Genomic DNA, 25,659 nt, shown 5'->3' with positions numbered 1-25,659 from the left:
TACAAACTCTTTGGCAGGCACATATGATTTCCACTCACAGAAGGTTTGATTCAGGGCTTCTCTGGAAAGGCTAAGAAGGACATACAATCTAGATGAGGAAAAAGGAGATCTGATAAATAAATGACCAGTAAGGTCAATTCATAAAATTCCACGATGAGGAAAGAAGCAATTATCCATCCAGACTCAGGAAACAAGACTTCAAATTAAATACAACTAAAAAGTTGAAGGTACTCCTACAAAAGAAGCATTAACTTTGTACAAACACTTAAAAAAAAAAAAAAACCTTAACCAATAACAGGAACAAATTTGCAAAAGTTACATAGTCTCCCTCTTTGTTCTTCAAAAATTTTATAATAACCTGCCAAATTTTTAGTGCCAATTTTAACATAAATCCCCGGGCTCAGAGAAGAGAATCAAAATTAGAACCATTAAAGTTGAAAAATAAAATTTATTTTTTAAAAAGCCAACTTTAAGGGTGCCTGGGTGGCCCAGTGGTTAAGCCACTGACTTTGGCTTGGGTCATGGTCTCAGGGTCTTGGGATCGAGCCCTGCATCAGGCTCTCTGCTCATCGGGGAGCCTGCTTCCCCTTCTCTCTCTGCCTGCCTCTGCCTACTTGTGATCTCTCTGTGTCAAATAAATAAATAAAATCTTAAAAAAAAAAAAAAAGAAAGATCCACCTTTTCCATTAAATGTAGAAAAGCTCGATTAGTCAAAAGAAGGTAATTCTTAGGACAGAGGAGTTCTTCTCCACATTATTTAGAGAGTGTACACAATACAATCAAGCAATACTACAAAAAAACAAACAAACAAAAACCCACCACCCCTACAAAGACCATTTTGCTTTTGCAAAACTTAATACATGAACTGGGGAATTACTTCCAAAATAATGTATGGTTTGTCTCTAGAAATATGTGATTTATACTCATTAACTGAGTATTAACTGAGCCTGGGTAGCTCAGTCAGTTAAGCGTCTGACTTCAGGTCAGATTGTGGTCTCAGGGTCCTGGGATCCAGCCCTGCACTGGGCTCCCTGCTCAGCGGGGAGCTGCTTCTCCTTCTCTCTCTGCTCCTCCCACACTTGTGTGCACACACACACACACTCTCGCAAATAAAATCTTTTTAAAAATTTAAAAATCAGAATAATTTCTGTTTAAAAGGGGAAAAGTCAGTCCTCAATTATGTGGGAGTTAGAAATTAGTGATTGACTAACTGATTGATAGTGTCCACCACTAATTGGGAGAATGTACTTATAAAACCAAGTAAAGACTAAGGATGGTACCTTATAAAGCAGAAAATGGACTGAGTCTTACACAGTTGGAAGAGGAAAGGAGAACAAGACTCCCTGTCCCGACGCAGCATTTGGGTTAGGAAGTACTGTTTTTCTCAGAGCAGGATTCCTGAATGTGTTCGCCCCTTCTGGTTTACAGGAAGTAAGATTACTGTAGAGGTTAAAACAAAACAAAACAAAACCAAAAAACAAAAACAAACCTCTACGGATTCACATATTGCAAATAAGTATAAAAAGCTATTGTCACACCCTACTATCAATAACTTAACTACCAAATAGAAATACAGGAAGTAAATTACATCAAGCATTTCATCCTTTATGTAGCATGAGATATTTCTAGACCATTCTTTTCTAGAAGGCTGGCTTAATTTTTCCAATGGTACTAGGGAATTCCTCTGCCCACCCCCAGGAAACAGAAACAGGAAAATCAGGGCAAGTGGGTAGCTCAGTGGGTTAAAGCCTCTGCTTTCAATGAAGGTCATGATCTCAGGGTCCCAGGATCAAGCCCCGCATAGGGCTCTCTGCTCAGCAGGGAGCCTGCTTCCCCCTCTCTCTGCCTGCTGCTCCGCCTACTTGTGATCTCTCTCTGTCAAATAAATAAAAATCCTAAAAAAAAAAGAAAAGAAAAGAAACAGGAAAATCATCTAGAACATTAAATTAGTATTTAACACCTATAAAATTATAACTCTCGGGGCGCCTGGGTGGCTCAGTTGGTTGGGTGACTGCCTTCGGCTCAGGTCATGATCCTGGAGTCTCCGGATCCAGTCCCACATCGGGTTCTTTGATCAGCGGGGAGTCTGCTTCTCCCTATGACCCTCCCCCTTCTCATACTCTCTCTCTCTCGCAAATAAATAAAATCTTAAAAAAAAAAATTATAACTCTCTTCTTCAAAAAACAAAGCAACTATACAGGGGCCCACAAGGTACCTAACTAGGATAGTCTTGAATCTCTAACTTACTATTCTTATCCTTTTATCAGTAGCACGCTATTCTCAGTGACCTGCCTGAAGAACAACCCATTTTTTTTTAAAAGATTATGTTTATTTTAGAGAGAGTGAACACATAGGTGCAAGTAGGGGGAGGGGCAGAGGGAGAATGAAAAAGAGAGAGAGGCAGACTCCCTGCTGAGCATGGAGCCTGAGTCAAGGCTCAATCTCAGTTCTCACAACCCCAAGGATCAGGACCAGAGCCGAGCCGAAATCAAGGCTGGATGCTTAACTGACTGAGCCACCCAGGTGGTTCAGCGCCTTAAGCCTCTGCTTTCCGCTCAGGTCATGATCTGATCAAGTCCCACATCGGGCTCTCTGCTCAGCGGGGAGCCTGCTTCTCCCTCTCTCTCTGCCTGCCTCTAGGCCTACTTGTGATCTGTATCTGAATAAATAAAATTTAAAAAAAAAAACAGACAAAAATATCGCACATACACAAAATCTATAGGCCAATACCTCTGATAAACACAGATGCAAAAATTCTCAAGAAAATACTAGCAAGCCAAATTCAAGAATACATTAAAAAGGTTCATACATGATAAAGTGGGATTTATTCCAGAGATGCAGAGAATGGTTCAACTTCTGTAAGTCAATCAACATAACACACCACATTAACAAAATGAAAGATAAAAATCACATGATTGAAAAAAGAATCACCTGATTGTCTCAACAGATGAAGAAAAAATGTGACAAAACTCAACATTAATTTATAATAAAAAATCTCAGGGACGCTTGGTTGGTTCAGCTGGTATGGTATGTGACTTTTGATCTTGGGGTTGTGAGTCTAAACCCCACCTTGGGTGTAGAGACTACTTAAAAATAAAACTAAGAAAAGAAAAAAACCTCAGGCCACCTGGGTGGCTGAGTCAGTAAAACATCTGCCTTCAGCTTGGGTCATGAGTCCTGGGAATGACCCCCTAATCAGGCTTTCTGCTCAGTGGGGAGCCTGCTTTTCCTTCTCCCTCTGCCGTTCCCTCTGCTTGTGCTCTCTCTCAAATAAATAAATAACACCTTAAAAATAAAAATCTCAACAAAACAGGTTTAGCAGGGACACACTTCAACATAATCAGGGCCACATATGACAAACCCGCACCTTACATCATGTTCACTGGAGAAAAGTTAAAGCTTTACCTCAGAGCAGAGAACACGACAAGGACGTCCACTCTCACCACTTTACTCAACAAACTGTTGGAAGTTCTAGTCATGGCAATTAGAAATAAAAGACCTCCAAATCAGAAAGGAAGAAGTAAAACTTTCACCATTTGAAGATGACATGCAGAACACCCTGAAAACTCCACCAAAAAACTATCAGAATAAATGAATTTATCTGAGAATGAAAAACTCATCCCAAACACCTCAAGTGCTAACACCTGTCATCAACTAAGTGCAACCGAAAAAACAGAGGAAAGTCATGATTAAATAATCTTACTAATGATGTTTTTCCACAGATTTTCTACGCACTTAGATTCTACTTTCACCTGGCTTTTTTCTTCTACTAAATATCCACCAGTGTCTTCCCCTCTCTACCTTTCCAAGGGTACAGGCTCCCAGACTAGAAACAGCTTCACTTACAGCTTGAAATGCAATACTCTCCATTAAGTTTCTCATCTTTCACTTTTGTTGGAACAAAGCTCTTATCTTTAGCATTCTCTGAAGTCACTAACAATGCCCCAGAAAACCAAAACCAAAACCCACCATTCTCTATGAGCAGATTCACCTATCTCTGACTTTAAAAGGGTCTCCAAACAGGAAGAAAACAAAGAGAAACTAAGATAAGAAAATAAATGATGGGGTACCTGTGCAGCTCAGTCAGTTAAGCCTCTGCCTTGGACTTGGGTCACGATCCCGGGGTCCTGGGATCGAGTCCCATGTCGGGCTCCCTGCTCTGTGGGGAGCCTGCTTCTCCCTTTCCCTCTGCAGTTTCCCCTGCTTGTGCTCGTGCTCTCTCGCTCTCTCACTCTCAAGTAAATAAAATCTTTTTTTAAAAAAGATTTTATTTGGGGCGCCTGGGTGGCTCAGTGGGGTAAGCTTCTGCCTTCAGCTCAGGTCATGGCCTCAGGGTCCTGGGATCAAGCCCCACATCAGGTGCTCTGCTCAGCGGGGAGCCTACTTCCCCCCCTCTCTCTGCCTGCCTCTCTGCCTTCTTGTGATCTCTGTCAAATAAATAAATAAAATATTTTTAAAATATATTTTTAAATTTTAATCTTTAAAAATATATATATTTATTTGACAGAGAGAAGGAAGAACATATTCATGCAAAAGTGGACTAAGTATTATGAAATTACACCTAAACACAGTCCAAATGGGAGCACTTGCCTGGTTTGGATCTCACCCAGGGGGAGCTTCTGACAGTCTACTAGCTAAGATTTGCCCATCAGCATTAACAGACACAGGGAGACTACAGGAAAAAAGGTGTCACTTCTCTTGAATACAGGGACAAAGATCTGGGACTGTTGGTAGGATCTGGTATCTTAAATGATCAAGAAAGAGGCTTATCATTTTATGTGGCAGTAAATATTCACCTTAAGAAGTTTATGTTTGGGACACCTCGGTGGCACAATCGATTAAGCATCTGCCTTTGGCTCAGGTCATGATCCAGAGTCCTCTGATCGAGTCCCACATCGGGCTCCCTGCTCAGTGTAGAGCCTGCTTCTCCCTCTGCCCCTGCCCTCTGCCCCTTGAGGTCTCTCTCTCTAAAATAAATAAATAAAATCTTTTAAAAAGAAATAAGTAAATTTTAAAAAAGAAGTTTACCCTCAGGATGCCTGGGTGGTTCAGTCAGTTAAGCTTCCAATTTTTGGTTTAGGCTCAGGTCATGACCTCAGTGTTGCAAGACTGAGGCCTGCATTACACTCAGTGAGGTCTCCTTGAGATTCTCTCTCAACAACTGTGCTCACATTCTCTCTAATAAATAAATAAATCTGTAAAAAATAAAGCAGTTTACTCCTAAGGGTTCCTTGTAAATAATGATTTTTTTCCACATAAGTAAGGATTTTTGTTTAATGACAAAAGTTTCAAAAGCAGAATAGGTTTGGGGCGCCTGGGTGGCTCAGTGGATTAAAGCCTTTGCCTTCGGCTCAGGTCATGATCCCAGGTTTCTGGGATCGTCCCGAATCAGGCTCTCTGCCTACCTGTGATCTCTGCCTGTCAAATAAATAAATAAAATCTTAAAAAAAAAAAAAATGCAGAATAGGTTTTCTTTCTTTCCTTTTTAAAAAAGATCTGTTTATATTTTAGAGAGTGTGGGGGGAAGCAGCAGAGGGAGAAGAGAATCCTCGAGCAGATGTCCTATGAGGGCGGGCCCGACTCAGGGTTTGATCTCAACACCCTGAGATCAGGTGCTCAAACAACTGAACCACCCAGGTGCCCCCAGAATAGGTTTTCAACATCTGAATGAATGTGTCACTGCCAGCATCACCTCAGTAGGTCCTGGATATTAGAAGAGTGTTTCTCAGCCTCAGGAATACGGACGCTTGGAGCCAGACAGTTCTTTGCTGTGGGAAGCTGTCCCGTACATGGGAGGGCACCGAGCAGGCCCACATGCTAGATGCCAGCACCACTACCTCCACTTCTGAGAACCAAAAATACCCCATACACAGCCAAACGTCCGCTGTGGGGGGGCCAAATCCTCCCTGCCGAAAACCACTGTACTTAATTAACACCGCCAACAGGAGTTCAGCATCGTGGAGTTCTGGAGCTGAACAATGCTAGCAGAGGAACAGTGGTCACCTCTAGGGGCGGGAAAGGGAGGATAGTGGCTAGGAGGGAGCCTGAGAAAGCTTCTGGGTAGAGGTGATCTTCTGTATCTCTGTCTAGGTGGTCACCTTATAAAACTTTTTCTGTATGTGTATTACACCTAAGGGGAGAGGGGAAAGTTCACCAAAAACACAAACTGATACACAAGAGATCAGTAGCAATTTCCTTGCCTCAGCGCTGTTACAAATCTAGTGCAAAAGGTACAGAACCAAAACATCTGAGGGGCAAGAAGACAAGTCACTCAATGTTTCCTGATGATGCAATGATTTACCCTTAGAATCAAGAACGCTGGGCGCCTGGGTGGCTCAGTGGGTTGGGCTGCTGCCTTCGGCTCAGGTCATGATCTCAGGGTCCTGGGATCGAGCCCCACATCGGGCTCTCTGCTCAGCAGGGGGCCTGCTTCCCCCTTTCTCTCTGCCTGCCTCTCTGCCTACTTATGATCTCTGTCAAATAAATAAATAAAATCTTAAAAAAAAAAAAAAAGAATCAAGAAAGCTGACAGTATCCGGGTCCCTCCATTAGCCACACAGCAAAAGTCACCCATTCCTTTTTACCTAAGAATCTTTCTAAGATTGGGGGGCCTGGCTGGTTTAGTCCATTAAGTGTCCAACTTTTGCAGCTCAGGTCAAGATCTCAAGGGTCGGGCGCCTAGGTGGCTCAGAGGGTTAAGCCTCTGCCTTCAGCTCAGGTCATGATCTCAGGGTCCTGGGATCGAGCCCCGCCTCTGCTCAGCAGGGAGCCTGCTTCCCCCTCTCTCTCTCTGCCTGCTTCTCTGCCTACTTGTGATCTCTCTCTGTCAAAATAAATAAATTAAATCTTTAAAAAAAAAAAAAAAAAGATCTCAAGGGTCATGAGATCAAGCCCTGCTTGGAGCTTGGTGCAGTCTCTGCTTCCACCCCCCACCCCACGGGGGCTCACTCTCTGTAAAATAAATAAACCTTAAAAATTAAAAAAAAAAAAGAAAAAGAGGCTAAGATTGATAATCACATCTGAGGTAAGGGGTCATGTATCCTATTCACGGAGACTTTCATACCTTTGACTTTGGAAGTTAAGAAAGGCTCTTCAAGGGGCGCCTGGGTGGTTCAATCGGTTAAGTATCTGCCTTCAGCTTAAGTCCTGACTTTGGGATCCTGGGAGCCGCCTGAGTCAGGCTCCCTGCTCAGCAGGGAGTCTGCTTCTCCCTCTCCCTCTGCCCTTATGCTCTCTCTTTCTCTCTCAAGTATATAAAATCTTAAAAATCCCTCTAACAAGAAAATCTCTAAAAGCATGAAAGAGATCAGGCATGAACATATTGGTTAAGTATCTACCTTCTGTTCAGGTCATAATTCCAGGGTCCTGGGATCGAATTCCACATCAGGCTCCTTGGTTCAGAGGACAGCCTGCTTCTCCCTATGCCTGCCACCCCCTCCCGGACAAATAAATAAATAAATAAATGATTTTTAAAAGATTTATTTATTTATTTGACAGACGGAGATCACAACTAGACAGAGAAGCAGGCAGAGAGAGAGGGAAGCAGGCTCCCTGCTGAGCAGAGAGCCCTATGGGGGGCTCAATCCCAGGACCCTGAGATCATGACCTGAGCCAAAAGCAGAGGCTTTAACCCATTGAGCCACCCAGACACACCAATAAATAAAATAAATAATAACCCAATAATAAAAATAAATAACCCAAAAAATAAAAATTTTTAAAGGTTTTATTTATTTGACACAGAGATCACACGTAGGCAGAGAAGCAGGCAGACAGCGATGGGGAAGCAGGTTCCCTGCTGAGCAGGGAGCCTGATGTGGGGCTTGATCCCAGGACCCTGAGATCATGACCTGAGCTGAAGGCAGAAGCTTAACCCACTAAGTCACCCAGGCACACCAATAAATAAAATCTTTAAAAAAAAAAAAAGAAGAAGAAGAAGAAGAAGAAGAAGAAGAAGGTTGCCTATCCTCAAGCAAAAACACCACTCAACAAGAACTGGATTCTCAGGGGCGCCTGGGTGGCTCAGTGGGTTAAAGTCTCTGCCTTCGGCTCAGCTCATGGTCCCAGGGTCCTGGGATCAAGCCCCCCATCGGGCTCTCTGCTCAGGAGGGAGCCTGCTTCCCTTCCTCTCTCTGTGGGTCTCTCTGCCTATTTGGGATCTCTGTCTGTTAAATAAATAAATAAAATCTTAAAAAAAAAAATACTGTGGCTATGGCTCTGAAAACTAAATCTCTCTTAAAGCACTTTTCATAAGAAAGAAAAGATGGAGAACACTCAAATCATCCAATTTTGCCTTTCCCATTTCTTCTAATATGATGAAAACAGAATAATCTTACGCAGCCTGGAGAGAATGTGAACAAAAGACACTCACCTGAAATAGAACTAATTTGACCTTTGGTGCTGTTTCAGACTCCCCAGTGGAGTGCTAGGGAAAGATTAGTGCTTCTCAAGGAAATACTGAATAAAACCAATATTCTTCTACAAATAATCAAAATTACATCATGTTGTTGTGAAGTGGAAGTCTTAAGAAAAATTTCTCCTACAAGGATCTAGCACTGTCTTTAAAAAATACCAACCATACTGTAATGGATTCAAATCACCACTTCTGCTATACGGTGCTAAGTTCCCAAGGCTAAACACTGGCCAGAGTTTAATCCATCTTCAAACTAAAAGGACTGCTGGGAAAGTTCTCCTTACTCTAGCGACTTTGTTTGTTTCCATATTTAAAGATTACATTCCTCTAAAACGCTGCTGGTATGCTAAAAGTTGTTGGAAAGAAGAAACATTAAGCTACCAAAAATCATGCAGCTCCGGTAGGTATTTATTTATTTATTATATGTTTCTTAAAGATTTATTTATTTATTTGACAGAGAGAGAGAGATCACAAGTAGGCAGAGAGGCAGGCAGAGAGAGAGGAGGAAGCAGGCTCCCTGCTGAGCAGAGAGCCCGATGTGGGACTCGATCCCAGGACCCTGATCAGGATCATGACCTGAGCCGAAGGCAGCGGCTTAACCCACTGAGCCACCCAGGCGCCCCTCCGGTAGGTATTTAAAACTGTCAAATAACCAAGGTTAAACTAGAATCAGGAACTTTAATAACAAGCAAGTTAAAGAGGGAGTCAAAGGGGAAAATACATTAGATTTGGATTTATCCAACAAGATGGGATTACTCCTGATAGCCATTTTATTACTATTATTTTCAAAAGATTTTATTTATTTGAGAGAGCGTGCACATATACACACACACATAAGCATGCAAAGGGGGTAGGCAGCAGAGGGAGAGACTCTTAAGCAGCTCCCTGCCCACCATAGAGACCAATGTGCAACTCAGTACCATGACCCTGATATCACGACCTCAGCTGCAATCAAGGGTTGGACACTTTACCCACTTAGCCACCCAGATGCCCCTGAGTAGTCATTTTGAAACTTCCATGAAAGTCAATTTCTGGCTGACCGATTTTCCTCTGAACAAAACATCCTTTCAAAAAACACAATCTGGGGATAACTTCCTCAAAATTATCATAAATATTTACCAAATAATAGCCCATTTGCCCAGTTATACCACTATTAATCTAGAACTGGAATTTATCTATCTACACCATGGATTGGCCTTTTCTGTATAAAGGCCAGATAGTAGGGCGCCTGGGTGGCTCAGTGGGTTACAGCCTCTGCCTTCGGCTCAGGTCAAGATCTCAGGGTCCTGGGATCAAGACCCGCATCGGGCTCTCTGCTCCGAGGGGAGCCTGCTTCCTCCTCTCTCTCTATCTCTGCCTGCTTCTCTGCCTACTTGTGATCTCTGTCTGTCAAATAAATAAATAAAATATTTTAAATAAATAAATAAATGCCAGATAGTAACTATTTTAGTCTTTGGGGGCATTATCTTTGTTGTGACTACTGTGACACTGGAGCAGTGTGAAAGCAGCCATACACAATATGTAAAAAGTGTGATTATTTCCAATGAAACTTTATTTATGGCTACTAAAATCTGAATTTTATATAATTTCTGCTTATAGTGAAATATCCTTCTTTTGACTTTTTCAACCACTTAAAACTGTACAGGGAAGCCTGGGTGGCTCAGTGGGTTAAAGCCTCTGCCTTCAGCTCAGGTCATGATCCCAAGGTCCTGGGATCGAGCCCCGCATCGGGCTCTCTGCTCGGCGGGGAGTCTTGCTTCCTCCTCTCTCTCTTCCTGCCTCTCTGCCTACTTGTGATCTCTGACTGTCAAATAAATAAATTTTTTTTAAAAAGGAAGAAAATCTCTAATGTTCTATTAATTTCAAAGGAGATGGTAACTTCAATCACACATCATGCCCTTGAATTACTCAAATTTCCTGTCATTCCATAAGAATGTTTATGAAAACTAAATTTCATTTTACTTTTTTTTAAAAGATTTTATTTATTTATGTGACAGAGAGAGATCACAAGTAGACAGAGAGGCAGGCAGAGAGAGAGAGGGAGAAGCAGGCTCCCCACTTAGCAGAGAGCCCAATGTGGGGCTCGATCCCAGGACCCTGAGACCACGACCTGAGCCAAAGGCAGAGGCTTAACACACTGAGTCACCCAGGTGCCCCTCATTTTACTCTTGACAGAAGACCCTGGATATGGGATAAAATAAAGAACGTGGGACTGTGGTACCAACAAAGGTAACCCTCTACTCTGACCCTATCAAGGCCTGCTAGTAAGCTCTAAGTTCACTACACAAAATTTAAATCTATTAAATAAAACAAATCACCTTCACCCTAAAAGCACAGAAACAGAATGAGGAAGACAAGCGACCCACTCGGCAGGAAAACTAGTCAGAAAGGCAGTCTAAGCTGTGTTAGGCATTCGGTCTTACCCATCTGAACACCCTCATTTCCTGAAAACAGTACCCTGCTGCTGACAGAGCAGGGTTTGAGTCTCTTGCCTCCGCCTACTGGAAGTTCAACAACTCAGTAAGAAGTTGCCATGTGAGCAGTCAACCGGGAACTGTACATGCTGCTCCCGACTCCTATAGTTGTTCTGATTTAAAGACTGTGGTGACAAAAAAATCAATTTATCAAAAGTTTTACATTTAGATTGACAATTGAGAGGTTTGAGGGACATTTCAAACTTGAACATTTTTCTCTTAAAATGCCTATTCTGCTTTTCAACCACTGGCTACAGTCACATGGCCAATAATTAAAATTCAAAGACAACTACTTTTAAGAAAACAAATGCTAATAAGGTACATAAGTATTCCCAAAAGTACCTGAAGACAGGCCTCATCACTGCGCAGCCACACGACTTTCATCAGTTTAAACTGGATTGTTGGGATGCCAGGGTGGCTCAGTTGGTTGGACGACTCCTTTTGGCTCAGGTCATGATCCTGGAGTCCCGGGATCGAGTCCCGCATCGGGCTAGGGGCTTCACGGGGAGTCTGCTTCTCCCTCTGACCTTCTCCTCGCTCATGCTCTCTCTCACCTCCTCTCTCTCAAATAAATAAATAAAATCTTTAAAAAAAAAAAAACTGGATTGTTTTAGAAACTCACAGCCTGTTGGTGTGAATGTAAATTGGTACAAATTTCTGTAGAATAAGAATATCTAACAAAATTCTATATGTGAATACACCTTGATCCAGTAATTACATTTCTAGGAATTTTACTTACAGATAAATTACACTGTATAAATGCATGTAAGATGTTTCACTGGAACCCTGGTTATGAGAGAGCATGCATGTACACACACACACACACACACACACACAAACTGGAAACATTCTGGGCACCTGGGTGGCTCAATGGGTTACGCATCTCCCTTGGACTCATGTCATGATCCTGGGGTCCTGGGATAGATCCCACATCAGGCCCACTGCTCAGGGGGGAATCCGCTCCTTCTTCCTTCTGTGTGTGCGTGCTCTCCCTCTCTCAAATAAATAAATAAAAACTTAAAAAACAAAACTGGAAATATCCTAAACATTCCTCAGAGGGAACAGATTAAGTAAATTAAAGCATATCCTACAAAGAAACATTACAGACACCAAAAAATGACATACATGCATGTAACATTTCTATGTGTGCACGTCCAAACACACAGGTAAGAAGAATATAGCATAATGTTCAAGCGTTTGAGCCAAAGAGTCAGACTTCCTCACTCCATCCTCGAGTTCCTCTACTTCCATTTGTGGTCTTAGGCAAATCACTGAAATTCTCCCCACCTCCCTTTTTTTCATTTGAAAAATGGAATAACAGCATCTACCTTTAGAGTACTGTGAGGATTAAACAAGCTAACTAATGTGAAGTGCTTAGTGTTAGTTATCGTTAAAAACACATCCAGGGGCACCTGGGTGGCTCAGTGGGTTAGGCCTCTGCCTTTGGCTTGAGTCGTGGTCTTGGGTCCTGGGATCGAGCCCCACATCAGGCTCTCTGCCCGGCGAAGAGTCTGCTTCCCCCTTTCTCTCTTCCTGCCTCTCTGCCTACTTGTGATCTCTGTCTGTCAAATAAATAAATAAAATCTTAAAAAAAAATAAAAACACATCCAAGGTAGGAGCACCTGGGTGGCTCAGTCGGTTAAACATCTGCCTTCAGCTCAGGTCGTGGTCCCACAGGTCTGGGCTCCCTGCCCAGAGTCTGCTACTCTCTCTCCCTCTGTCCCTCTGCCTGGCTCATGCTCTCTCTTTCAAATAAATGAATAAAATCTTAAAACATTATATCCAAAGTAGTAAATGAATATGGGCAAGCAATCATAACAGCTAAAACTAAAGCAACAGGGATAGGCAGAAATTGAGAGATTTTGAAAGCAGCATTTTCAGGATTTGGTAAGCCTATCTCACACTTAGACCTAAGTAGCAAAAAGTGGTGAATAAAGGCACTGTTCCTACTTAAAAGGCACTTTTAATGTTGGTTACTTAATTTATAAATACTCTCTGTCAACTATTGTCGTTATTTTAATATAGATTTTCCCTTCTGGGCTATAGATCTACAACAATGAGGTTGTGTCATTTATCTTTATATATTCTACAACACCTACATTTAGGTCTTTTCCACAGTAGGTGTACAACAAACATTTTGTGAATATATAAATGGTCAGGGCTTTTCAGTTCTCCATAACCAATGAATTTAAATGGTTACAAAGCTCTGACAGGCTGAAGAAGAGAAGAAAACCAAGTTTTCTTTCTCCTTTTCCCCCCTCAAGGTTCCTCTTTATTAGAGTGATTAACTGTCATTTTCCTAAACTGAAGCAAAATAGGACAGAGAAAACCATGTGAGGTCTATACTTAATGACCTGGAAAGATAGCTCCATATACTGATAAAGGCCTTGGATTTTCTGACATAATCTGATTTCATGAACTGGGTAGCCAACATTCCTAAATTAAGTTGTTGGGTTTTAGGGTTTGTTTTAAGATTTTATTTATTTATTTGACAGAGAGAGAGATCACAAGTAGGTAGAGAGGCAGGCAGAGAGAGAGAGGAGAGGAAGCAAGCTCTCCACTGAGCAGAGAGCCCGATGCGGGACTCGATCCCAGGACCCTGAGATCATGACCTGAGCTGAAGGCAGAGGCTTTAACCCACTGAGCCACCCAGGTGCCCCAGGTTTTTTTTTTTTTAAAGACTTTTTAAAAATATTTAATTTATTCAACACACACAGAGAGAAAGAGATCACAAGTAGGCAGAGAGGCAGGCAGAGACTCCCTACGGAGCAGAGAGCCCAATGCTGGGCTCGATCCCAGCAGCCTAAGATCATGACCTGAGCCGAAAACAGAGGTTTAACCACTGAGCAACCCCTGAACTAGTTCAGGCACCCTGTTTAGTTCAGGCACCCCTGAACTAAACTTTAAAAAAAAAAAAAAGTTCTAATAATAACAAAATAATTCAATTCACCTATAAGAGCAAAAGTATTTGGAATAACCTTGCTTCTAACACAATAAAAAAACAAAACAGGGACGCCTGGGTGGCTCAGTTGATTAAGCCGCTGCCTTCGGCTCAGGTCATGATCCCAGCATCCTGGGATCAAATCCTACATCGGGCTCCTTGCTCGCAGGAGCCTGCTTCTCTGTCTGCCACTCTGTCTGCCTGTGCTCACTCTGACAAATTAATAAACAAATAACCTTTAAAACAAACAAACAAACAAACAAACACCCATGATCCAGGGAGCTAAAAGTCAATTCAAAACTCAATGACAGGAATCAGCTACCATATTATAATAATAGGGTCTCATTCAGTTTAGTTTTATATTCTTTGGTCCGATATAAAAAAGCATGTGAACAGAAAAACCCAACCTAAAATTCAGAGGGATCCCAAAGAGCCAAACAGTTCTGAAAAAGAACAGATAGAGGAATCACACATCCTTACTTTAAAACCTGCTGGAAGAATGGGTTACACCACATGCACAAGAATGAAACTGGACACTTACAGCACACACACAATTTTTTTTTTAAGATTTTATTTATTTATTTGACAGACAGAGATCACAAGTAGGCAGAGAGGCAGGCAGAGAGAGAGAGGAGGAAGCAGGCTCCCTGCGGAGAAGAGAGCCCGATGCGGGGCTCGATCCCAGGACCCTGAGATCATGACCTGAGCCGAAGGCAGCGGCTTAACCCACTGAGCCACCCAGGCGCCCAGCACACAAAAATAACTAAAATGGATCAAAGACCTAAAATGTAAGAACCAAAACTATAAAACTCTTTGAGAAAAAAAAAAAAAAGGGATAAAAAGCTTTGTGACTCTGGATTTGGAAACAATTTTCTTTAAAAAAAACAAAAACAAAAACAAAAAAACCTCCTTTTTTAAAAAGATTTTATTTTTAGAGAGTGTGCACACACACAAAAGCAAGAGCAGGGGGAGGGGCAGAGGGAGAGAAAGTATCTCAAGCCAGAGTTGGCTTGAGATTCTTTCTCTCCAGACTCCCTACCCAGTGCAGAGCCATCCACCCTGAGATCATGACCTGAGCTGAAACCAAGTCAGATGCTCAACCAACCAAGCCACCCAGGCGCTCCAATTTTTTTCCTTAAACACTGTATTTATTTGAGAGAGAGAGCATGCACACCGGGCATGCACATGAGTGTGCAGAGGGGCAGATGGAGAGGAAGAAGCAGACTCCCTGCTGAGGGTAGGCACCCCTAAAAGATTTTTATTATTATATAATCTCTATCCCAACATGGGACTTGAACTGAAAAATCCCAAGTTCAAGAGTCCCATGCTCCACTAACTAAGCCAGCCAGGTGCCCCAACAACAAGTCCTTGACTACAACACCAAAACACAGGCAACAAATGAAATAATAAACTGAATCTTACCAAAATTTAAAAGTTCTGCACAGAACACCTGGGTGACTCAGTCAGTTAAGCGTCTGCCTTCGGCCTGGGTCATGATCCCAGGGTCCCAGAATTGAGCCCTGAGTCTGGCCCCCTGTTCAGTGGGGAGACCTCTTCTCCCCACCTCCCTCTGCCCTTTCCCCTGCCTGTGCTTGCTCCCTCTCGCATGCACTCTTGGGTCTCTCCCCCCCCCCCAGAATATTAATAAATTCTTAAAAATATGTAAGAACTTCTGGGATCAATGGACACTATCAACAAAGTAAAAAAGGCAACCCACAAAATGGGAGAAAATATTTGCAATTATACATGCGATGAAAGACTAATATCCAAGACATATACAGAACTCCTACCACTCAACAACAAAAAACCCAAATAAAGATGGGAGGGGGTTGTTGTGGGGAGGGTCACTGGCTGGGTCAGTCAGAAGAGCATGAGATTGAGATTCTTTTTTTTTTTTTTTAAGAGTTTATTTATTTATTTGAGAAAGAGAACATGAGGGGAGAAGCAGAAGGAAGGGGAGGAAGAGAGAGAGAGAAGCAGACACCTCACTGAGTGGGAAGCCCGACGTGGGGCTCCATCCCAAGACACGGAGATGACTGAGCTGAAGGCAGACACTTAACCAGCTGGGCCACTCAGGTGCCCCAAAGCATGAGATTCTTGATCTTGGGGTCATGAGTTTGAGCCCCATGTTCGATGCAGAGAGTACTTAAAAACAAGTGTAAATAAAAAAAATATATTAAAAAAAAAAAAGGAATGGACTTGAATAGACACTTCTCCAAAGAAGATATACAAATGACCAGTAAGCGCATGAAAAGATGCTCAGTCACTCATCATTAGAGAAGTACAAATCAAAACCACAATGAGATACCACTTCTCACCAATTTGGACAGCTTTATAAAAACAAAATAAAGTATTGGTAAGGACACAGAGCAGTTGGGACTCCTTGTGCACTACTGGTGGGAATACAAATAATACAGTCCCTGTAGAAAACTGTATCGTGACTCCTCAAAAAATGAAATCCAGAAGTCCTATGATTCAGCAATTCCAGCTCCAGGTACACACCCAAAAGAACTGAAAGCATCAACTTAAACAGGTACGTATATACGGATGTTCACAGCAGCATTAATCACAACAGCCAAGAGGGAGAAACAACCCAAGTATCCACTGACAGATAAAAAAGATAAAATGTGGCTAAAACAATAGATGGGGCGCCTGGGTGACTCAGTGGGTTAAGCATCTGCCTTTGGCTGAGGTCATGGTCCCAGGATCCTGGGATTGAGCCCCGCATCCGGCTCTCTGCTAAGCGGGGAGCCTGCTTCCCTCCCACTCTCTCTGCCTGCCTCTCTGCCTGCTTGTGATCTCTGTCAAATAAATAAATAAATAAAATCTTTAAAAAAAAAGGGGGGGGTGGACGCCTGGGTGGCTCAGTGGGTTAAAGCCTCTGCCTTCGGCTCAGGTCATGATCCCAGGGTCCTGGGCTCGAGTCCCAAGTCGCGGGGGGGGGGGGGTCTCTGCTCAGCAGGGAGCCTACTTCTGTTCTCCTCTCCCTCTCCCTGCCTCTCTGCCTGCCTGTGATCTCTGTCTGTCAATAAATAAATAAAAATCTTAAAAAAGAAGAACTTTCACATTTATAACGCACTCAGCTGAGGAACTGGGCATTCTTTACTACCTGAATTATAAAATAAGAAAAGAAGAGTATCAGAGTACCATACCAATTTATTCATGGACACTTATTAGAAGCCAAAATCTAGTATATGGCAAGATGCCATGCTACTCACATCAAATTTCCAGAAAAGAGAATATAAGGTCTTCTAGCCAACCTGTCCAGGGAAGTAGGAATACACAATACCAATTACTTCAAGCTTTTTGATAGCAATGTATCAACCTAGCCATAAATGTTAAAGAATGATTAGAAAACTGCCCCTCCCTCCAAAAAGTATTATTCCATTAGGGAAACATTTTCAGTATTTTCACTGGTAGCTCAAACTTTGAGATGAAAGCTTGAAATTCAGAGGTGAACACCATTCAGATAACCTTTATGCCTTCAAACAACAATTTCTCCAAGTTTTGTTTTGTTTTTAATTTCAAGACCAGGGCGCCTGGGTGGCTCAGTGGGTTAAAGCCTCTGCCTTCGGCTTGGGTCATGATCTCAGGGTCCTGGGATGGAGGCCCGCATTCGGGCTCTCTGCTCAGCGGGGAGCCTGCTTCTTCCTCTCTCTGCCTGCCTCTCTGCCTACTTGTGATCTCTGTCTGTCAAATAAATAAATAAATAAAAATCTTAAAATAATAATAATAATTTCAAGACCAACATATCACTTTCAAAGGACTGGAAACCAAGGATAGTTCTCCTCCTCTCTCTGAGCCCCTCCCTGGTCCCTCTGCACGCCTCACAGTCCAATGATGGGCTGTACAAATTCCCTACCGTGGTACTAACATCTCCGGGAAAAGAAGAGCTTCTTGATTGTGGCTCCAAGGTTTCTGTTTACTTACAAAGTTGCAACCTTACTCTCTTGCTTCTAGCACATTAGATTAAAGATGGGGCCGGGGTGGCCGCAGGCGCAGCAGCTCAGTTACCCTCCTGCGAATTCACTTCTAGTGAGGGCCAAGCTGGCTAAGCTGTGCCATTTGCCTTAGAAGATTCACGGGGAAAAAAATGGCAGCCTCCATACCAGTGAGTTTTCTAAAAAATATCTAGCTTAATGCCACCATCCTAGTTCTCTGGAAAACTAGCACACAAAAGCAATCAATTCCCTCACTCCAGAGTAACAACCCTTAAAAAACTTTCAAACTCAAATAAGAAAGCAGAATAGCAAAGTGCAGTATTCTCCAAGCACTGAGATCACTAATACCTTAAGAAGCTCTTTCATGGCCAAGTTAACTAGGAGAACCTCTACACACTCTAGCCATTCTCTGACCACTCCCAACGTACACTGTATATTTAGACACAAACAAGGCTCTGAGAAGTCATGCCGTAAAGAAATCTGCCTTAATTGAACTCAGAATTTTTCAGATCACTATGTGACCACATAACTTTTTTCACATAAGACCCATTTATGGGCACCTGGGTGGCTCAGCTAGTTGGGCGACTGCCTTTGGCTCAGGTCATGATCTGAGTGTCCTGGGACTGAGACCCACATCAGGCTCCCTGCTCCATGGGGGGAGCCTGCTTCTCCCTCTGCCTGCCACTCCCCCTGCCTGTGTTCTCTCTGTCAAATAAATAAAATCTTAAAAACAAAAACAAAAACCTATTAATACTATTGCATTTTTTGTCTGGTTGTTTTTTGCTTTTTTAGGGCAAAACAAAACTCTACAAGAAGAGGCGCCTGGGTGTCTCAGTGGTTAAGTGTCTGCCTTTGGCTCAGGTCATGGTCCCAGGGTCCTGAGATCAAGCCCCACATCAGGCTCCCTGCTCATCCGGAAGCCTGCTTCTCCTTCTCCCACTCCCCATGCCTGTGTTCCCTCTCTGCTGTGTCTCTATTAGATAAATAAATAAATTTTTAGAAAGTCCTCTACAAGGGGTGCCTGGGTGGCTCACTGGATTAAGGCCTCTGCCTTTGGCTTGGGTCAGGGTCCCAGGGTCCTGGGATCGAGCCCCGCATCCGGCTCTCTGCTCAGCAGGGAGCCTGTTTCTTCCTCTCTGCCTACCTGTGATCTCTATCAAATGGATAAATAAAGTCTTAAAAAAAAAAAAAAAAAAAACAACCCTCTGCAAGAAATGTTGGAAGAATTTAAGACCACGACTCTTGAGGTCAGGCAGAGTTGTTACATACTGGATTCCAGCAAAATGACACTACCTCTAGGAATTGGGTTGTCTCATCTATAATATGATTACATATTAAATATATACATTAAAAAATTCCCTTTAAGGGGCACCTGGGTGGTGCAGTTGGTTAAGCATCCAATTCCTAGTTTCAGCTCAGTTTGTGATCTCAGGGTCCCGATCTCAGGGTCATGAGATCAAGCCCTGTGCTGGGCTCCACACTAAGCACAGAGTCTGCTTCAGCTTCTCTCTCCTTCTGGCCCTCCTACTTGTACACATGCTTTCTCTCTCTCAAATAAACAAATCTTAAATAATAAATAAATTCCTTTTTTAAAATTTTTTTATTTTTTATAAACATATATTTTTATCCCCAGGGGTACAGGTCTGTGAATCACCAGGTTTACACACTTCACAGCACGCACCAAAGCACATACCCTCCCCAATGTCCATAACCCCACCCCCCTTCTCCCAACCCCCCTCCCCCCAGCAACCCTCAGTTTGTTTTGTGAGATTAAGAGTCACTTATGGTTTGTCTCCCTCCCAATCCCATCTTGTTTCATTTAATAAATTTCTTTTAAGTTCTCAAAGTTGCAAAAGCGCAATCAAAAAAAAAAAAAAAATCTGAGGGGGCGCCTGGGTGGCTCAGTGGGTGAAGTGCCTGCCTCAGCTCAGGTCATGGTCTCAGGGTCCTGGGATTGAACCCCATGTAGGGCTCGCTGGTCAGTGGGGAGTCTGCTTCTCCCTCTCCCTCTGCTCCTTTCCCTCCCCACCAGCTCATGCTTGCTTGCTCTCTCCCAAATAAGTAAAATGTTTTTTAAAAATCTGAGAAAAGATTACAGAATTCATGACTGAGACACTCCTTGAGAAGAGTAACTTCCGAGGATTTTACAACCTTTTTTATCCACTAGGATACTGGGAAAGTCTTTAAATCCTCCACACTTACAGTGACATACAGGAGTACATCACACATACTGATGAAAATGGCTATGAACAGAATACATGTTGCAGAAGAGTATTTATGGCTTCACTGATTAAAAAAAGGGGGGGCCGCATTTCAACATAAACAAGAAAAAAAAGTTATGAGGAAAGCTCAGCTTGTGTTAGCACATAACAACTGTACAGTGCTGTACAGTTTGTAAAGCACCTTTATGTGTAGTCTCATCTGACTCATTCTGAAATCTAGCAAAAGAGATAAAGCAGCTCTTGATCCCCATTTCTAAGGTGAGGGAACTGTGGTGTGAAGGCTTCAAAGGACTACGCCAAGGTCACACCGATGATGAATGGCAGAGCGAGAACTCCAACCTTGTTCTTCTGCACCGGAACAAAACAAAAGGGGTGACTTCTGAATGTACGCAACACTTTCTCATATTCGTATCTTTAATACTTTTCAGATGACAGGTACCATGCTAGGCACTGGACACACAACAGTAAAAACACATGGTATCTTTCAGGATGTTTACAGACCATTGAGGGAAGACAGACAATATTTACAGAGTGAGATCAAAGAAGAAAGCAAAGCGAGGTCTCTCTGGGAAAATCAGGAGAAGGCTTCCCAGAAAGTAGCATTTGAGGTGACACTTGGAAGCTGATCTAGGAACTGGAACTGTATGTGCTCATGTATAAACTGTAAGGGAAAAATGTAAGGCCAGATAGAAAGGCAAAGGCCAGGATGACAGGGCCTGAATATTAGGCAAAGTTTAAATTTCACCTTTAAACAACTGGAAACTATTCAAAAGTATTGAGAAAGGCCAAGAGAATAATCCTATATCTCTCGACCATTTTGAGCCAACAGAATTGAGAGTTTAAAAGGCAACAAAACTAAAAACAAAAAGAACTATAAGAGATCCCGGCAACCTTCCAAGTTTAAGAGCTGTAGGCCTGAAGCAGGAGACCAGCAAGAGAGACAGAGACAGAGGTACTGGCTGAGAAATATTTAGAAAGTGATAGAGAAGAGAAATCTGATGATGGTGCTCCCATTTCTGGCTTAGGTGACTCAATGAATCACAGAAGGGGAGCTGAGGGTGAAAACCGAGTGTGAGGTACCAATGGAATACAGAAGTGGGTATGTCCAGCACACAGTAGAAAACTGGAAACAAGAGGCTGGAGTTTAGGAGAAATGTGATAAGCTATGTGAATACATGAAGGGTTTTTTTTTTTTTTTGAATAATCAAGTGTTATTTACCATTTCAATGGGAAGGCAATAATTTTATCATCATTATTTGTATGATGCTTCAAAGTCTACACTTTAAAATCCCATATTATGCTAATCACATTTCATACTTTTGTTATAAACAATCACCAGATTAGGAAAACAGTTATTATTCTTATTTGATCAACAAATATTTATTATTAACTATGTATCAAGTACTGTATTAGGCGTTAAAACACCAAAATAAATCCATGCTTTGTAGACCCTGTATCACAGGAGGGGAACCAACATGCAATAAACGTAAAAAAGGGGGGGGGCACCTGGCTGGCCCAGTTGGAGGAGCATGCAACTCTTGGTCTCAGGTCATGAGTTCGAGCCCCACACCGGGTATAGAAATTACTTAAATAAATAAACTTTTTAAGAAAGGTTATAAAAGTCAATCAGAGAAAGACAATTATCATACAGTGTCACACAAGAGACAGGGGAGAGGATCACAGGGGAGAGGGGAACTGAATGGGAAGTCATCAGAGAGGGAGACAAACCATGAGAGACTCTTACCTATAGGAAACAAACTGAGGGCTGCTGCGGGAGAGGTGGGGGGGTGAGGCATTAAAGAAGGCACACGATGTGATGGGCACTGGGTACCACTCATGCAGCTCAGAAATTACTGAACTCCACATCTGAAACTAACACTGTACTAGATGTCTGCTAATTGAAATTAAAAAAGCAATAAATGTTAACAAATATATGTCTGCTAATTGAAATTAAAAAAGCAATAAATATAACAAATAAACATGTTATAAAATTATAAGCACTGTAGGGACGCCTAGGTGGCTCAGTTGGTTAAGCAGCTGCCTTCGGCTCAGGTCATGATCCCAGCGTCCTGGGATGGAGTCCCACATCCAGCTCCTTGCTCAGCAGGGAGCCTGCTTCTCCCTCTGCCTCTGCTTGCCATTCTGTCTGTCTGTGCTCGCTCTCCCCCGCCCCCGATAAATAAATAAAATCTTAAAAAAAAAATTATAAGCACTGTAAGAAAAGACAATAGGGCATGGAAAAATCAGGAGTGAGAGGTGGGAACTGAAGGTACAATTTTAAGAGATCTCACTGAAATGGTAACATATTTAAGCAAAGACTTGAAGGAAGAAAATTAGTCATTTTTATTATCTCTGTGATAAAAACTAGCGATTTCCCACTATTAGGAATAGCTAGTGCAAAGGTCCTAAGATAAAGAGTGTGACTGGTGTATTCAAGAAACAAGTCAAGGCTGGGGCATCTGGGCGGCTCAGTGGGTTAAAGCCTCTGCCTTCAGCTCAGGTCAATGATCTCAGGGTCCTGGGATGGAGCCCCGCATCGGGCTCTCTGCTCAGCAGGGAGCCACCTTCCCCCTCTCTCTCTGCCTGCCTCTCTGCCTACTTGTAATCTCTCTTTCTCTGTCAAATAAATAAGTAAAATCTTTTTTTTTTAATTTTATTTATTTATTTGACAGACAAAGATCACAAGTAGGCAGAGAGGCAGGCAGAGAGATGGGGGAAGCAGGCGTCCTGCTGAGCAGAGAGCCCGATGCGGGGCTCGATCCCAGGACCCCGGGATCATAACCTGAGCCGAAAGCAGAGGCTTTAACCCAATGAGCCACCCAGGCACCCCAATAAGTAAAATCTTTAAAAAAGAAAGAAACAAGTCAAGGTGGCTGGCTGGAATGGAGTGAGCAAGAGGAAGGAAGATGATCAACAGAGAAGGTGGTGGGGAACTGCAGAGCATAGGAACAGACTTTTATTCTGAAAGAGATGGGAATTTTAAAATTAGGAGCCTTAGGTAGCATGGGGGGGGGGGATTAGAAGGCTTATCCAAAATCATACAGCTAATAAATGGCAAAACTAGGATTTGACTCGGGATTTCTAAATTCCCTATGCCTGTGTTCTACTATTCCAATATGCCACTTACTAGCCCTACAACCTCTCTCCCCAGAAGTCGGAGCTTAAATACTCTCAAAAAGCTAACTCCGTAAATATTTTCTAGGTAAGAGATGTACAAACTCTCTGGTTAAGATTTCCTAATCCCTCACAACTATAATGGGAATTTATTAATTCTGATGTCTCATCTAAATCCCACTGACATTCCAGCCTATATTTTGGGTGATTAAAAATTTCACCTTCCCCCCCAAATGAGACAAGCCCAAGAAAGCTTTGATCAGTAGGCTTAATCCATGACTTTCAGCTTCAAGTAATGATAACCTGAATTACTTAGAAAATGTGTACCTCTCAGATGTGAAAAGCAAAAAGAGAATGGTTCAGGAATGTGGAAGTATTGTCACTTTTCTTAATACTTTACCAGTCAGTATTAACAACTAAAAGCTTATATGTTGTCAAAGAAGTTTTTTTTACAGTTACTGTAACTTTGTGGTCTAGGATTTGACCAGTCTCATACCTCAGGAGTAACAAAATATGTGTTCTTATTCATCTGTTGCTTTTGGTACTTTAACCCAAAACTCTTGATGGCTTTTTGCCAGTTAGTGGCAATTTAAAGGCAACAACAAAGATTAGAGGATTTTGAGGGAGACACCATCTAAGAAGTAGACAACTTTAGCTCTTTAATGACCCTGGGGCACTCCTTTCCTACTAAATGAACTCAAAAATACACAGGAATATTTCAAATATCCCTGAGAGGGAAAAATGGAACAGGAAGAGGGAGCATTTCAAATCCAATCTATTTTCTTCAACGTTACTACACAAGTCCAGGAGTCTCTGCTCCATGGACTCAGGAGCCACCAAGATCCCCAACCAGTACCTACAGAAAGTGTCACAGGGTTACTGAGGATAAACCAACCTATACAGCTAAGGGACGATTTCTCCTTAAAAGGCACGCCTTTTCAACAAAAACTGAACTTCCGGGGCACCTGGGTGGCTCAGTAGGTTAAGCCTCTGCCTTCGGCTCAGGTCATGATCTCAGGGTCCTGGGATGGAGCCCCACATCGGGCTCTGTGCTCTGCAGGGGAGCCTGCTTCCTCCTCTCTCTCTCTCTGCCTGCCTCTCTGCCTACTTGTGATCTCTGTCAGATAAAGAAAGAAAAAAATCTTTAAAAAAAAAAACAAAACTGAACTTCCTTATGCATCTTTTCCCAAGCTTAGCCAATGCAGGGGAACTGCAACTTTGTGTGGCATTGTCTGATAGGTTAGATCTTTTTCCTGAGCAAGAAAATGGACAGCTTTACATCAGGCCTGATTTATAGTCAATCTGGGTGGGTCTTTTCCCCCTCCCCTCCAAATTGCTTCAGAAAATGCCTGGCTATTGTGCTTTGATATGTAATGATACACTGCTTTAAATACCATAAAAGGTCTAGGAAAGGAAATTCCTTGGTCCTCGTGAAGGCTCAAATCTTATGCTTTCTCAAGCAGTTGTTTTAATCAATCAAACGACACAGTATTCTGAGTGCAGAGGGGCCGCTTGTTAATGTGTTTATCCCAGTGGGTTGGCTGACATGGAATATACTCCAGTCTAGAAACCATGACAGCACAACTGCTGTTCCCCTATACACGCATCTCCAGCTTGGTGGACGGGAAGATAAGGAAGGAAAAAACAAACAGTAGACTGAAGCAAGAGGCCTGCTGTTTACAACAACATCCTAGCTTAAAGCCAGGATGAATCCAGAGGTCCCAGCATTCCATCAGGGTACTATTACTGAGGGACTCCTGAATGGCTCAGTCCGTTTAGCGCCTGCCTTCAGCTTGGGTCATGATCCCAGGGCCCTGGGATCAAGTCCCATGTCAGGCTCCCTGTGCAGTGGGGAGCCTGCTTCTCCCTCTGCCTGCCTCTGCCAGCCTCTCCCCTTGCTTGTGCACTCGGCTCTCTCTGACAAATAAATAAATTAAATCTTTAAAAAAAGGATACTATTATTGACACAGTGACACCCTCCTCCCACCCCCACTCTGCTATTCTGTAACCAAAATCCAACCTGAAGGTCTGGCCAGACCCAGCCAGGAAAAGAAGAAGAAAAAAAATAAAAAAAAGAAAGAAAGAAAGAAAGAAAAATAAAAAACCAAGTATGTGTGTTGGGGGGATTGGAAACATTTGTCCAAAAAAGAAAGAGAAAGGGGGACAGCACACAGGCTTTTGAGTATCTTTAAGACTATGAGGTTCAGGGACGCCTGGGTGACGTCCCTGGCTGAGCCACTGCCGCTGCCTTCAGCTGGGGTCATGATCCCAGGAGTCCTGGGATGGAGTCCTGCATCGGGCTCCTTGCTCAGCGGGGAGCCTGCTTCTCTCTCTGCCTGCTTGTGCTTTCCAACAGATAAACAAATAAAATCTTAAAAAAAAAAAAAAAAAAGACTATGAGGTTCAGAAAAAATTTTTGCATCCTCCCTCCCAAAACCCATGGCCTTCTACTGAACACAGCAGGAAAGGTCACAGCCAGAACAGAGCCGAGAAGAGCTGATCAGGGACCCTGGTCAACACTGTTCCTCGCCAAGCACCGAAGCGGAGTCTGTGCAGC

General features: G+C 42.7%; 1 protein-coding gene and 1 long non-coding RNA gene across 7 annotated transcripts in view; one reads left to right on the top strand and one right to left on the bottom strand.

Moving 5' to 3' along the window:
- The window catches only part of GATAD2B (GATA zinc finger domain containing 2B), an 88,660-nt gene that overhangs the window by 60,418 nt on the left and 2,583 nt on the right, over positions 1-25,659 (bottom strand). The window lies entirely within an intron of this gene.
- LOC309850159 lies at positions 19,490-25,494 on the top strand. The gene is made up of 2 exons (XR_014304118.1): positions 19,490-22,619; positions 22,825-25,494. It is a non-coding gene; the product is annotated as an uncharacterized lncRNA (long non-coding RNA).

The sequence above is a fragment of the Mustela nivalis genome, assembly GCF_964662115.1.
Source record: "Mustela nivalis genome assembly, chromosome: 16".
NCBI classification, from domain to species: domain Eukaryota; kingdom Metazoa; phylum Chordata; class Mammalia; order Carnivora; family Mustelidae; genus Mustela; species Mustela nivalis.
This window is presented reverse-complemented; position numbering and strand designations above follow the sequence as displayed.